The sequence below is a fragment of the Carassius gibelio genome, chromosome B19, assembly GCF_023724105.1.
Source record: "Carassius gibelio isolate Cgi1373 ecotype wild population from Czech Republic chromosome B19, carGib1.2-hapl.c, whole genome shotgun sequence".
Lineage (NCBI taxonomy): Eukaryota > Metazoa > Chordata > Actinopteri > Cypriniformes > Cyprinidae > Carassius > Carassius gibelio.
Window position 1 is genome coordinate 3,252,247 of NC_068414.1, and position 13,672 is coordinate 3,265,918.

The window sequence follows — 13,672 nt, forward strand, 5'->3', positions numbered from 1 at the left end:
AGCAGAATCAGTTTGACCGTCCGGCAGCATGCTGCGAGAGGGCTTGCCACTGGTCATCGTCTGAATAGGCACTCTCTGCGTTTGACCACTTCGTGTTTATTTAGCCGGATGGGAAGGCAGCGCTTTCTTGTACGTGACTGGATGCAAATTCTTGAAGGCTCTCTTTAGTGACGGCAGCATGCTGCGAGAGGGCTTGCCACTGGTCATCGTCTGAATAGGCACTCTCTGCGTTTGACCACTTTGTGTTTATTTAGCCGGATGGGAAGGCAGCGCTTTCTTGTACGTGACTGGATGCAAATTCTTGAAGGCTCTCTTTAGTGACGGGTCCAAACAAAGATCTCATCTGCTCCTCTAGCCCTATCGGCGACTCGTGCACTTCGAGCCTTCTTAGTGACGGCGCAAGTTGCTGACTGCTGACTGCGTTGGTGGTATAGTGGTGAGCATAGCTGCCTTCCAAGCAGTTGACCCGGATTCGATTCCCGGCCAACGCATGTCCTTTGGCTCGGGCTGACGTCGAAGCAGAACTCCCTCTGTGACCTGTGCCTCCACCCAAAACTTTTGGATGGAATAATTTCGGATGGACCCATCATTAGCTGAAGTCGCATAACACTTGCAACACTACCCGTAGCAGGGGTCATTGTTTGGACTCTTTTTTTTTTTTTTTTTTTTTTTTTAATTGCGCTTTAAACAAAAAGTATTGTGTCAATGCAACTGAACAACATTTATTAGGAACACAGTGCGTCAAAAAGCAAAATGACAGTTAAAGGCATTTCGTTATTGAACTCTTTGATGACATCATTCAGCTAAGTTCAGTTTAAATAGTATCTGTGCAATAATTTGCAATCAAGTCAACGATATCGCTGTACATGAAGTGTCCCCAGCTCCGCCTGCCAGAAGCGACAGAGGCAAGAAACCAAAACTCGATCGGTGAAAGGATGGAGAAAAAACCCGGTGAGAAACCAGGCTCAGTCGGGGAGACAGTTCTCCCCTTGTCAGACGAAACAGGTAGATTAGCTCCAGGCTGCAGGAATGTCAGACTGTGCAGAAGAATCATCTGTTTCCTGTGGTCTTGTCCAGGTGGTCTTTACAGGGGATTTGTATCTGCGGCTCATCTAGTTGTCACGGTCTCCGCTGTGTTTCTGGGCCATAGAGGTCCTTTCTAGGTGTTGATCCACCATCTTCTCTGGATACGGACTGGATCCGGGTGACTGAAGCGGATACAGACTGGATCTGGTGGCTACGGTGACCTCGGAATAAGGGATTTCTTTAAAAGACTTTTTTTTTCATATAAGATTTTATCCAACTTTTCAGATAGAGACATGAGAAAGAGATTGCCTTGATTGGGCTTTTGGTTATTATAGGCACTCTCTGCGTTTGACCACTTCGTGTTTATTTAGCCGGATGGGAAGGCAGCGCTTTCTTGTACGTGACGGGATGCAAATTCTTGAAGGCTCTCTTTAGTGACGGGTCCAAACAAAGATCTCATCTGCTCCTCTAGCCCTATCGGCGACTCGTGCACTTCGAGCCTTCTTAGTGACGGCGCAAGTTGCTGACTGCTGACTGCGTTGGTGGTATAGTGGTGAGCATAGCTGCCTTCCAAGCAGTTGGAGAGAGCAGTGCGCATGTCCTTTGGCTCGGGCTGACGTCGAAGCAGAACTCCCTCTGTGACCTGTGCCTCCACCCAAAACTTTTGGATGGAATAATTTCGGATGGACCCATCATTAGCTGAAGTCGCATAACACTTGCAACACTACCGGTAGCAGGGGTCATTGTTTGGACTCTTTTTTTTTTTTTTTTTTTTTTTTAATTGCGCTTTAAACAAAAAGTATTGTGTCAATGCAACTGAACAACATTTATTAGGAACACAGTGCGTCAAAAAGCTACTGACTTCCGCCTGCGTTGGTGGTATAGTGGTGAGCATAGCTGCCTTCCAAGCAGTTGACCCGGGTTCGATTCCCGGCCAACGCATGTCCTTTGGCTCGGGCTGACGTCGAAGCAGAACTCCTTCTGTGACCTGCGACTCCAACCAAACATTTTGGATGGATCATTCGGAAGACGAAAAGAACCAGCTCTCCCCGTCGGGGAATCGAACCCCGGTCTTCCGCGTGACAGGCGGAGATACTGTCCACTATACTAACGAGGAGCCATGCATGCTGTCGTTTCTCCCGTTACTGACGGCACTGCACTGACATACCTAAACAATGCATGGCTTCTTCTGACGCAGACCCAGCCCTGGCACCGTAAAATTTCTGATGGACCCATCATTAGCTGAAGTCGCATAACACTTGGAACACTACCCGTAGCAGGGGTCATTGTTTGGACTCTTTTTTTTTTTTTTTTTTTTTTTTAATTGCGCTTTAAACAAAAAGTATTGTGTCAATGCAACTGAACAACATTTATTAGGAACACAGTGCGTCAAAAAGCAAAATGACAGTTAAAGGCATTTCGTTATTGAACTCTTTGATGACATCATTCAGCTAAGTTCAGTTTAAATAGTATCTGTGCAATAATTTGCAATCAAGTCAACGATATCGCTGTACATGAAGTGTCCCCAGCTCCGCCTGCCAGAAGCGACAGAGGGAAGAAACCAAAACTCGATCGGTGAAAGGATGGAGAAAAAACCCGGTGAGAAACCAGGCTCAGTCGGGGAGACAGTTCTCCCCTTGTCAGACGAAACAGGTAGATTAGCTCCAGGCTGCAGGAATGTCAGACTGTGCAGAAGAATCATCTGTTTCCTGTGGTCTTGTCCAGGTGGTCTTTACAAGGGATTTGTATCTGCGGCTCATCTAGTTGTCACGGTCTCCGCTGTGTTTCTGGGCCATAGAGGTCCTTTCTAGGTGTTGATCCACCATCTTCTCTGGATACGGACTGGATCCGGGTGACTGAAGCGGATACAGACTGGATCTGGTGGCTACGGTGACCTCGGAATAAGGGATTTCTTTAAAAGACTTTTTTTTTCATATAAGATTTTATCCAACTTTTCAGATAGAGGCATGAGAAAGAGATTGCCTTGATTGGGCTTTTGGTTATTGGTGGACCGAGAGGACTTTTTTGAGTTTTACTCCTCCCTTTTGGAGTGGGGGGGGGGGGGTGCTGACGAAACACATGTGGGCAGGCATTGTCACCCTTGATGACCCTTGGTGAGCGTAGTAGTTTAACAGAGGCAGCGCACAGGCCCGAGGGTTTGGAGACACAGCTCGAGTTTCTCTTCATTGTCGCATAAATCTTTCGCCTTTTACTAAAGATTTCCGTGGAGGGGAACTTTTGCGAGTGACCTGTATTTTTGGGTGCTCTGCTCACAGCAGAGCTACATCGAAATGTCAAGAGCAGAATCAGTTTGACCGTCCGGCAGCATGCTGCGAGAGGGCTTGCCACTGGTCATCGTCTGAATAGGCACTCTCTGCGTTTGACCACTTCGTGTTTATTTAGCCGGATGGGAAGGCAGCGCTTTCTTGTACGTGACGGGATGCAAATTCTTGAAGGCTCTCTTTAGTGACGGGTCCAAACAAAGATCTCATCTGCTCCTCTAGCCCTATCGGCGACTCGTGCACTTCGAGCCTTCTTAGTGACGGCGCAAGTTGCTGACTGCTGACTGCGTTGGTGGTATAGTGGTGAGCATAGCTGCCTTCCAAGCAGTTGACCCGGATTCGATTCCCGGCCAACGCATGTCCTTTGGCTCGGGCTGACGTCGAAGCAGAACTCCCTCTGTGACCTGTGCCTCCACCCAAAACTTTTGGATGGAATAATTTCGGATGGACCCATCATTAGCTGAAGTCGCATAACACTTGCAACACTACCCGTAGCAGGGGTCATTGTTTGGACTCTTTTTTTTTTTTTTTTTTTTTTTTTTAATTGCGCTTTAAACAAAAAGTATTGTGTCAATGCAACTGAACAACATTTATTAGGAACACAGTGCGTCAAAAAGCAAAATGACAGTTAAAGGCATTTCGTTATTGAACTCTTTGATGACATCATTCAGCTAAGTTCAGTTTAAATAGTATCTGTGCAATAATTTGCAATCAAGTCAACGATATCGCTGTACATGAAGTGTCCCCAGCTCCGCCTGCCAGAAGCGACAGAGGCAAGAAACCAAAACTCGATCGGTGAAAGGATGGAGAAAAAACCCGGTGAGAAACCAGGCTCAGTCGGGGAGACAGTTCTCCCCTTGTCAGACGAAACAGGTAGATTAGCTCCAGGCTGCAGGAATGTCAGACTGTGCAGAAGAATCATCTGTTTCCTGTGGTCTTGTCCAGGTGGTCTTTACAGGGGATTTGTATCTGCGGCTCATCTAGTTGTCACGGTCTCCGCTGTGTTTCTGGGCCATAGAGGTCCTTTCTAGGTGTTGATCCACCATCTTCTCTGGATACGGACTGGATCCGGGTGACTGAAGCGGATACAGACTGGATCTGGTGGCTACGGTGACCTCGGAATAAGGGATTTCTTTAAAAGACTTTTTTTTTCATATAAGATTTTATCCAACTTTTCAGATAGAGACATGAGAAAGAGATTGCCTTGATTGGGCTTTTGGTTATTATAGGCACTCTCTGCGTTTGACCACTTCGTGTTTATTTAGCCGGATGGGAAGGCAGCGCTTTCTTGTACGTGACGGGATGCAAATTCTTGAAGGCTCTCTTTAGTGACGGGTCCAAACAAAGATCTCATCTGCTCCTCTAGCCCTATCGGCGACTCGTGCACTTCGAGCCTTCTTAGTGACGGCGCAAGTTGCTGACTGCTGACTGCGTTGGTGGTATAGTGGTGAGCATAGCTGCCTTCCAAGCAGTTGGAGAGAGCAGTGCGCATGTCCTTTGGCTCGGGCTGACGTCGAAGCAGAACTCCCTCTGTGACCTGTGCCTCCACCCAAAACTTTTGGATGGAATAATTTCGGATGGACCCATCATTAGCTGAAGTCGCATAACACTTGCAACACTACCGGTAGCAGGGGTCATTGTTTGGACTCTTTTTTTTTTTTTTTTTTTTTTTTAATTGCGCTTTAAACAAAAAGTATTGTGTCAATGCAACTGAACAACATTTATTAGGAACACAGTGCGTCAAAAAGCTACTGACTTCCGCCTGCGTTGGTGGTATAGTGGTGAGCATAGCTGCCTTCCAAGCAGTTGACCCGGGTTCGATTCCCGGCCAACGCATGTCCTTTGGCTCGGGCTGACGTCGAAGCAGAACTCCTTCTGTGACCTGCGACTCCAACCAAACATTTTGGATGGATCATTCGGAAGACGAAAAGAACCAGCTCTCCCCGTCGGGGAATCGAACCCCGGTCTTCCGCGTGACAGGCGGAGATACTGTCCACTATACTAACGAGGAGCCATGCATGCTGTCGTTTCTCCCGTTACTGACGGCACTGCACTGACATACCTAAACAATGCATGGCTTCTTCTGATGCAGACCCAGCCCTAGCACCGTAAAATTTCTGATGGACCCATCATTAGCTGAAGTCGCATAACACTTGGAACACTACCCGTAGCAGGGGTCATTGTTTGGACTCTTTTTTTTTTTTTTTTTTTTTAAATTGCGCTTTAAACAGAAAGTATTGCGTCAATGCAACTGAACAACATTAATTAGGAACACAGTGCGTCAAAAAGCAAAATGACAGTTAAAGGCATTTCGTTATTGAACTCTTTGATGACATCATTCAGCTAAGTTCAGTTTAAATAGTATCTGTGCAATAATTTGCAATCAAGTCAACGATATCGCTGTACATGAAGTGTCCCCAGCTCCGCCTGCCAGAAGCGACACAGGGAAGAAACCAAAACTCGATCGGTGAAAGGATGGAGAAAAAACCCGGTGAGAAACCAGGCTCAGTCGGGGAGACAGTTCTCCCCTTGTCAGACGAAACCAGTAGATCAGCTCCAGGCTGCAGGAATGTCAGACTGTGCAGAAGAATCATCTGTTTCCTGTGGTCTTGTCCAGGTGGTCTTTACAAGGGATTTGTATCTGCGGCTCATCTAGTTGTCACGGTCTCCGCTGTGTTTCTGGGCCATAGAGGTCCTTTCTAGGTGTTGATCCACCATCTTCTCTGGATACGGACTGGATCCGGGTGACTGAAGCGGATACAGACTGGATCTGGTGGCTACGGTGACCTCGGAATAAGGGATTTCTTTAAAAGACTTTTTTTTTCATATAAGATTTTATCCAACTTTTCAGATAGAGGCATGAGAAAGAGATTGCCTTGATTGGGCTTTTGGTTATTGGTGGACCGAGAGGACTTTTTTGAGTTTTACTCCTCCCTTTTGGAGTGGGGGGGGGGGGGGGGGTGCTGACGAAACACATGTGGGCAGGCATTGTCACCCTTGATGACCCTTGGCGAGCGTAGTAGTTTAACAGAGGCAGCGCACAGGCCCGAGGGTTTGGAGACACAGCTCGAGTTTCTCTTCATTGTCGCATAAATCTTTCGCCTTTTACTAAAGATTTCCGTGGAGGGGAACTTTTGCGAGTGACCTGTATTTTTGGGTGCTCTGCTCACAGCAGAGCTACATCGAAATGTCAAGAGCAGAATCAGTTTGACCGTCCGGCAGCATGCTGCGAGAGGGCTTGCCACTGGTCATCGTCTGAATAGGCACTCTCTGCGTTTGACCACTTCGTGTTTATTTAGCCGGATGGGAAGGCAGCGCTTTCTTGTACGTGACTGGATGCAAATTCTTGAAGGCTCTCTTTAGTGACGGCAGCATGCTGCGAGAGGGCTTGCCACTGGTCATCGTCTGAATAGGCACTCTCTGCGTTTGACCACTTTGTGTTTATTTAGCCGGATGGGAAGGCAGCGCTTTCTTGTACGTGACTGGATGCAAATTCTTGAAGGCTCTCTTTAGTGACGGGTCCAAACAAAGATCTCATCTGCTCCTCTAGCCCTATCGGCGACTCGTGCACTTCGAGCCTTCTTAGTGACGGCGCAAGTTGCTGACTGCTGACTGCGTTGGTGGTATAGTGGTGAGCATAGCTGCCTTCCAAGCAGTTGACCCGGATTCGATTCCCGGCCAACGCATGTCCTTTGGCTCGGGCTGACGTCGAAGCAGAACTCCCTCTGTGACCTGTGCCTCCACCCAAAACTTTTGGATGGAATAATTTCGGATGGACCCATCATTAGCTGAAGTCGCATAACACTTGCAACACTACCCGTAGCAGGGGTCATTGTTTGGACTCTTTTTTTTTTTTTTTTTTTTTTTTTAATTGCGCTTTAAACAAAAAGTATTGTGTCAATGCAACTGAACAACATTTATTAGGAACACAGTGCGTCAAAAAGCAAAATGACAGTTAAAGGCATTTCGTTATTGAACTCTTTGATGACATCATTCAGCTAAGTTCAGTTTAAATAGTATCTGTGCAATAATTTGCAATCAAGTCAACGATATCGCTGTACATGAAGTGTCCCCAGCTCCGCCTGCCAGAAGCGACAGAGGCAAGAAACCAAAACTCGATCGGTGAAAGGATGGAGAAAAAACCCGGTGAGAAACCAGGCTCAGTCGGGGAGACAGTTCTCCCCTTGTCAGACGAAACAGGTAGATTAGCTCCAGGCTGCAGGAATGTCAGACTGTGCAGAAGAATCATCTGTTTCCTGTGGTCTTGTCCAGGTGGTCTTTACAGGGGATTTGTATCTGCGGCTCATCTAGTTGTCACGGTCTCCGCTGTGTTTCTGGGCCATAGAGGTCCTTTCTAGGTGTTGATCCACCATCTTCTCTGGATACGGACTGGATCCGGGTGACTGAAGCGGATACAGACTGGATCTGGTGGCTACGGTGACCTCGGAATAAGGGATTTCTTTAAAAGACTTTTTTTTTCATATAAGATTTTATCCAACTTTTCAGATAGAGACATGAGAAAGAGATTGCCTTGATTGGGCTTTTGGTTATTATAGGCACTCTCTGCGTTTGACCACTTCGTGTTTATTTAGCCGGATGGGAAGGCAGCGCTTTCTTGTACGTGACGGGATGCAAATTCTTGAAGGCTCTCTTTAGTGACGGGTCCAAACAAAGATCTCATCTGCTCCTCTAGCCCTATCGGCGACTCGTGCACTTCGAGCCTTCTTAGTGACGGCGCAAGTTGCTGACTGCTGACTGCGTTGGTGGTATAGTGGTGAGCATAGCTGCCTTCCAAGCAGTTGGAGAGAGCAGTGCGCATGTCCTTTGGCTCGGGCTGACGTCGAAGCAGAACTCCCTCTGTGACCTGTGCCTCCACCCAAAACTTTTGGATGGAATAATTTCGGATGGACCCATCATTAGCTGAAGTCGCATAACACTTGCAACACTACCGGTAGCAGGGGTCATTGTTTGGACTCTTTTTTTTTTTTTTTTTTTTTTTTAATTGCGCTTTAAACAAAAAGTATTGTGTCAATGCAACTGAACAACATTTATTAGGAACACAGTGCGTCAAAAAGCTACTGACTTCCGCCTGCGTTGGTGGTATAGTGGTGAGCATAGCTGCCTTCCAAGCAGTTGACCCGGGTTCGATTCCCGGCCAACGCATGTCCTTTGGCTCGGGCTGACGTCGAAGCAGAACTCCTTCTGTGACCTGCGACTCCAACCAAACATTTTGGATGGATCATTCGGAAGACGAAAAGAACCAGCTCTCCCCGTCGGGGAATCGAACCCCGGTCTTCCGCGTGACAGGCGGAGATACTGTCCACTATACTAACGAGGAGCCATGCATGCTGTGGTTTCTCCCGTTACTGACGGCACTGCACTGACATACCTAAACAATGCATGGCTTCTTCTGATGCAGACCCAGCCCTAGCACCGTAAAATTTCTGATGGACCCATCATTAGCTGAAGTCGCATAACACTTGGAACACTACCCGTAGCAGGGGTCATTGTTTGGACTCTTTTTTTTTTTTTTTTTTTTTTAAATTGCGCTTTAAACAGAAAGTATTGCGTCAATGCAACTGAACAACATTAATTAGGAACACAGTGCGTCAAAAAGCAAAATGACAGTTAAAGGCATTTCGTTATTGAACTCTTTGATGACATCATTCAGCTAAGTTCAGTTTAAATAGTATCTGTGCAATAATTTGCAATCAAGTCAACGATATCGCTGTACATGAAGTGTCCCCAGCTCCGCCTGCCAGAAGCGACAGAGGGAAGAAACCAAAACTCGATCGGTGAAAGGATGGAGAAAAAACCCGGTGAGAAACCAGGCTCAGTCGGGGAGACAGTTCTCCCCTTGTCAGACGAAACCAGTAGATCAGCTCCAGGCTGCAGGAATGTCAGACTGTGCAGAAGAATCATCTGTTTCCTGTGGTCTTGTCCAGGTGGTCTTTACAAGGGATTTGTATCTGCGGCTCATCTAGTTGTCACGGTCTCCGCTGTGTTTCTGGGCCATAGAGGTCCTTTCTAGGTGTTGATCCACCATCTTCTCTGGATACGGACTGGATCCGGGTGACTGAAGCGGATACAGACTGGATCTGGTGGCTACGGTGACCTCGGAATAAGGGATTTCTTTAAAAGACTTTTTTTTTCATATAAGATTTTATCCAACTTTTCAGATAGAGGCATGAGAAAGAGATTGCCTTGATTGGGCTTTTGGTTATTGGTGGACCGAGAGGACTTTTTTGAGTTTTACTCCTCCCTTTTGGAGTGGGGGGGGGGGGTGCTGACGAAACACATGTGGGCAGGCATTGTCACCCTTGATGACCCTTGGCGAGCGTAGTAGTTTAACAGAGGCAGCGCACAGGCCCGAGGGTTTGGAGACACAGCTCGAGTTTCTCTTCATTGTCGCATAAATCTTTCGCCTTTTACTAAAGATTTCCGTGGAGGGGAACTTTTGCGAGTGACCTGTATTTTTGGGTGCTCTGCTCACAGCAGAGCTACATCGAAATGTCAAGAGCAGAATCAGTTTGACCGTCCGGCAGCATGCTGCGAGAGGGCTTGCCACTGGTCATCGTCTGAATAGGCACTCTCTGCGTTTGACCACTTCGTGTTTATTTAGCCGGATGGGAAGGCAGCGCTTTCTTGTACGTGACTGGATGCAAATTCTTGAAGGCTCTCTTTAGTGACGGCAGCATGCTGCGAGAGGGCTTGCCACTGGTCATCGTCTGAATAGGCACTCTCTGCGTTTGACCACTTTGTGTTTATTTAGCCGGATGGGAAGGCAGCGCTTTCTTGTACGTGACTGGATGCAAATTCTTGAAGGCTCTCTTTAGTGACGGGTCCAAACAAAGATCTCATCTGCTCCTCTAGCCCTATCGGCGACTCGTGCACTTCGAGCCTTCTTAGTGACGGCGCAAGTTGCTGACTGCTGACTGCGTTGGTGGTATAGTGGTGAGCATAGCTGCCTTCCAAGCAGTTGACCCGGATTCGATTCCCGGCCAACGCATGTCCTTTGGCTCGGGCTGACGTCGAAGCAGAACTCCCTCTGTGACCTGTGCCTCCACCCAAAACTTTTGGATGGAATAATTTCGGATGGACCCATCATTAGCTGAAGTCGCATAACACTTGCAACACTACCCGTAGCAGGGGTCATTGTTTGGACTCTTTTTTTTTTTTTTTTTTTTTTTTTAATTGCGCTTTAAACAAAAAGTATTGTGTCAATGCAACTGAACAACATTTATTAGGAACACAGTGCGTCAAAAAGCAAAATGACAGTTAAAGGCATTTCGTTATTGAACTCTTTGATGACATCATTCAGCTAAGTTCAGTTTAAATAGTATCTGTGCAATAATTTGCAATCAAGTCAACGATATCGCTGTACATGAAGTGTCCCCAGCTCCGCCTGCCAGAAGCGACAGAGGCAAGAAACCAAAACTCGATCGGTGAAAGGATGGAGAAAAAACCCGGTGAGAAACCAGGCTCAGTCGGGGAGACAGTTCTCCCCTTGTCAGACGAAACAGGTAGATTAGCTCCAGGCTGCAGGAATGTCAGACTGTGCAGAAGAATCATCTGTTTCCTGTGGTCTTGTCCAGGTGGTCTTTACAGGGGATTTGTATCTGCGGCTCATCTAGTTGTCACGGTCTCCGCTGTGTTTCTGGGCCATAGAGGTCCTTTCTAGGTGTTGATCCACCATCTTCTCTGGATACGGACTGGATCCGGGTGACTGAAGCGGATACAGACTGGATCTGGTGGCTACGGTGACCTCGGAATAAGGGATTTCTTTAAAAGACTTTTTTTTTCATATAAGATTTTATCCAACTTTTCAGATAGAGACATGAGAAAGAGATTGCCTTGATTGGGCTTTTGGTTATTATAGGCACTCTCTGCGTTTGACCACTTCGTGTTTATTTAGCCGGATGGGAAGGCAGCGCTTTCTTGTACGTGACGGGATGCAAATTCTTGAAGGCTCTCTTTAGTGACGGGTCCAAACAAAGATCTCATCTGCTCCTCTAGCCCTATCGGCGACTCGTGCACTTCGAGCCTTCTTAGTGACGGCGCAAGTTGCTGACTGCTGACTGCGTTGGTGGTATAGTGGTGAGCATAGCTGCCTTCCAAGCAGTTGGAGAGAGCAGTGCGCATGTCCTTTGGCTCGGGCTGACGTCGAAGCAGAACTCCCTCTGTGACCTGTGCCTCCACCCAAAACTTTTGGATGGAATAATTTCGGATGGACCCATCATTAGCTGAAGTCGCATAACACTTGCAACACTACCGGTAGCAGGGGTCATTGTTTGGACTCTTTTTTTTTTTTTTTTTTTTTTTTAATTGCGCTTTAAACAAAAAGTATTGTGTCAATGCAACTGAACAACATTTATTAGGAACACAGTGCGTCAAAAAGCTACTGACTTCCGCCTGCGTTGGTGGTATAGTGGTGAGCATAGCTGCCTTCCAAGCAGTTGACCCGGGTTCGATTCCCGGCCAACGCATGTCCTTTGGCTCGGGCTGACGTCGAAGCAGAACTCCTTCTGTGACCTGCGACTCCAACCAAACATTTTGGATGGATCATTCGGAAGACGAAAAGAACCAGCTCTCCCCGTCGGGGAATCGAACCCCGGTCTTCCGCGTGACAGGCGGAGATACTGTCCACTATACTAACGAGGAGCCATGCATGCTGTCGTTTCTCCCGTTACTGACGGCACTGCACTGACATACCTAAACAATGCATGGCTTCTTCTGATGCAGACCCAGCCCTAGCACCGTAAAATTTCTGATGGACCCATCATTAGCTGAAGTCGCATAACACTTGGAACACTACCCGTAGCAGGGGTCATTGTTTGGACTCTTTTTTTTTTTTTTTTTTTTTAAATTGCGCTTTAAACAGAAAGTATTGCGTCAATGCAACTGAACAACATTAATTAGGAACACAGTGCGTCAAAAAGCAAAATGACAGTTAAAGGCATTTCGTTATTGAACTCTTTGATGACATCATTCAGCTAAGTTCAGTTTAAATAGTATCTGTGCAATAATTTGCAATCAAGTCAACGATATCGCTGTACATGAAGTGTCCCCAGCTCCGCCTGCCAGAAGCGACAGAGGGAAGAAACCAAAACTCGATCGGTGAAAGGATGGAGAAAAAACCCGGTGAGAAACCAGGCTCAGTCGGGGAGACAGTTCTCCCCTTGTCAGACGAAACCAGTAGATCAGCTCCAGGCTGCAGGAATGTCAGACTGTGCAGAAGAATCATCTGTTTCCTGTGGTCTTGTCCAGGTGGTCTTTACAAGGGATTTGTATCTGCGGCTCATCTAGTTGTCACGGTCTCCGCTGTGTTTCTGGGCCATAGAGGTCCTTTCTAGGTGTTGATCCACCATCTTCTCTGGATACGGACTGGATCCGGGTGACTGAAGCGGATACAGACTGGATCTGGTGGCTACGGTGACCTCGGAATAAGGGATTTCTTTAAAAGACTTTTTTTTTCATATAAGATTTTATCCAACTTTTCAGATAGAGGCATGAGAAAGAGATTGCCTTGATTGGGCTTTTGGTTATTGGTGGACCGAGAGGACTTTTTTGAGTTTTACTCCTCCCTTTTGGAGTGGGGGGGGGGGGGGGGTGCTGACGAAACACATGTGGGCAGGCATTGTCACCCTTGATGACCCTTGGCGAGCGTAGTAGTTTAACAGAGGCAGCGCACAGGCCCGAGGGTTTGGAGACACAGCTCGAGTTTCTCTTCATTGTCGCATAAATCTTTCGCCTTTTACTAAAGATTTCCGTGGAGGGGAACTTTTGCGAGTGACCTGTATTTTTGGGTGCTCTGCTCACAGCAGAGCTACATCGAAATGTCAAGAGCAGAATCAGTTTGACCGTCCGGCAGCATGCTGCGAGAGGGCTTGCCACTGGTCATCGTCTGAATAGGCACTCTCTGCGTTTGACCACTTCGTGTTTATTTAGCCGGATGGGAAGGCAGCGCTTTCTTGTACGTGACTGGATGCAAATTCTTGAAGGCTCTCTTTAGTGACGGCAGCATGCTGCGAGAGGGCTTGCCACTGGTCATCGTCTGAATAGGCACTCTCTGCGTTTGACCACTTTGTGTTTATTTAGCCGGATGGGAAGGCAGCGCTTTCTTGTACGTGACTGGATGCAAATTCTTGAAGGCTCTCTTTAGTGACGGGTCCAAACAAAGATCTCATCTGCTCCTCTAGCCCTATCGGCGACTCGTGCACTTCGAGCCTTCTTAGTGACGGCGCAAGTTGCTGACTGCTGACTGCGTTGGTGGTATAGTGGTGAGCATAGCTGCCTTCCAAGCAGTTGACCCGGATTCGATTCCCGGCCAACGCATGTCCTTTGGCTCGGGCTGACGTCGAAGC

At 47.4% G+C, this 13,672-nt stretch overlaps 8 non-coding genes across 8 annotated transcripts; 4 read left to right on the forward strand and 4 right to left on the reverse strand.

The window, feature by feature from the left end:
• Positions 1-2,071: 2,071 nt before the first annotated feature.
• Positions 2,072-2,143, reverse strand: trnad-guc (transfer RNA aspartic acid (anticodon GUC)). Its single transcript has one exon. It is a non-coding gene; the product is annotated as a tRNA-Asp (tRNA).
• Positions 2,144-3,194: 1,051 nt separating this feature from the next.
• On the forward strand, positions 3,195-3,309 carry LOC127980565 (U5 spliceosomal RNA). Its single transcript, XR_008159582.1, has one exon. It is a non-coding gene; the product is annotated as a U5 spliceosomal RNA (small nuclear RNA).
• Positions 3,310-5,247: 1,938 nt separating this feature from the next.
• Positions 5,248-5,319, reverse strand: trnad-guc (transfer RNA aspartic acid (anticodon GUC)). Its single transcript has one exon. It is a non-coding gene; the product is annotated as a tRNA-Asp (tRNA).
• A 1,053-nt stretch (positions 5,320-6,372) lies between these two features.
• LOC127980566 (U5 spliceosomal RNA) lies at positions 6,373-6,487 on the forward strand. The gene has a single exon (XR_008159583.1). It is a non-coding gene; the product is annotated as a U5 spliceosomal RNA (small nuclear RNA).
• A 2,087-nt stretch (positions 6,488-8,574) lies between these two features.
• On the reverse strand, positions 8,575-8,646 carry trnad-guc (transfer RNA aspartic acid (anticodon GUC)). Its single transcript has one exon. It is a non-coding gene; the product is annotated as a tRNA-Asp (tRNA).
• Positions 8,647-9,695: 1,049 nt separating this feature from the next.
• LOC127980567 (U5 spliceosomal RNA) lies at positions 9,696-9,810 on the forward strand. The gene has a single exon (XR_008159584.1). It is a non-coding gene; the product is annotated as a U5 spliceosomal RNA (small nuclear RNA).
• Positions 9,811-11,897: 2,087 nt separating this feature from the next.
• On the reverse strand, positions 11,898-11,969 carry trnad-guc (transfer RNA aspartic acid (anticodon GUC)). The gene has a single exon. It is a non-coding gene; the product is annotated as a tRNA-Asp (tRNA).
• A 1,052-nt stretch (positions 11,970-13,021) lies between these two features.
• LOC127980568 (U5 spliceosomal RNA) lies at positions 13,022-13,136 on the forward strand. Its single transcript, XR_008159585.1, has one exon. It is a non-coding gene; the product is annotated as a U5 spliceosomal RNA (small nuclear RNA).
• The last annotated feature ends 536 nt before the right edge of the window (positions 13,137-13,672 follow it).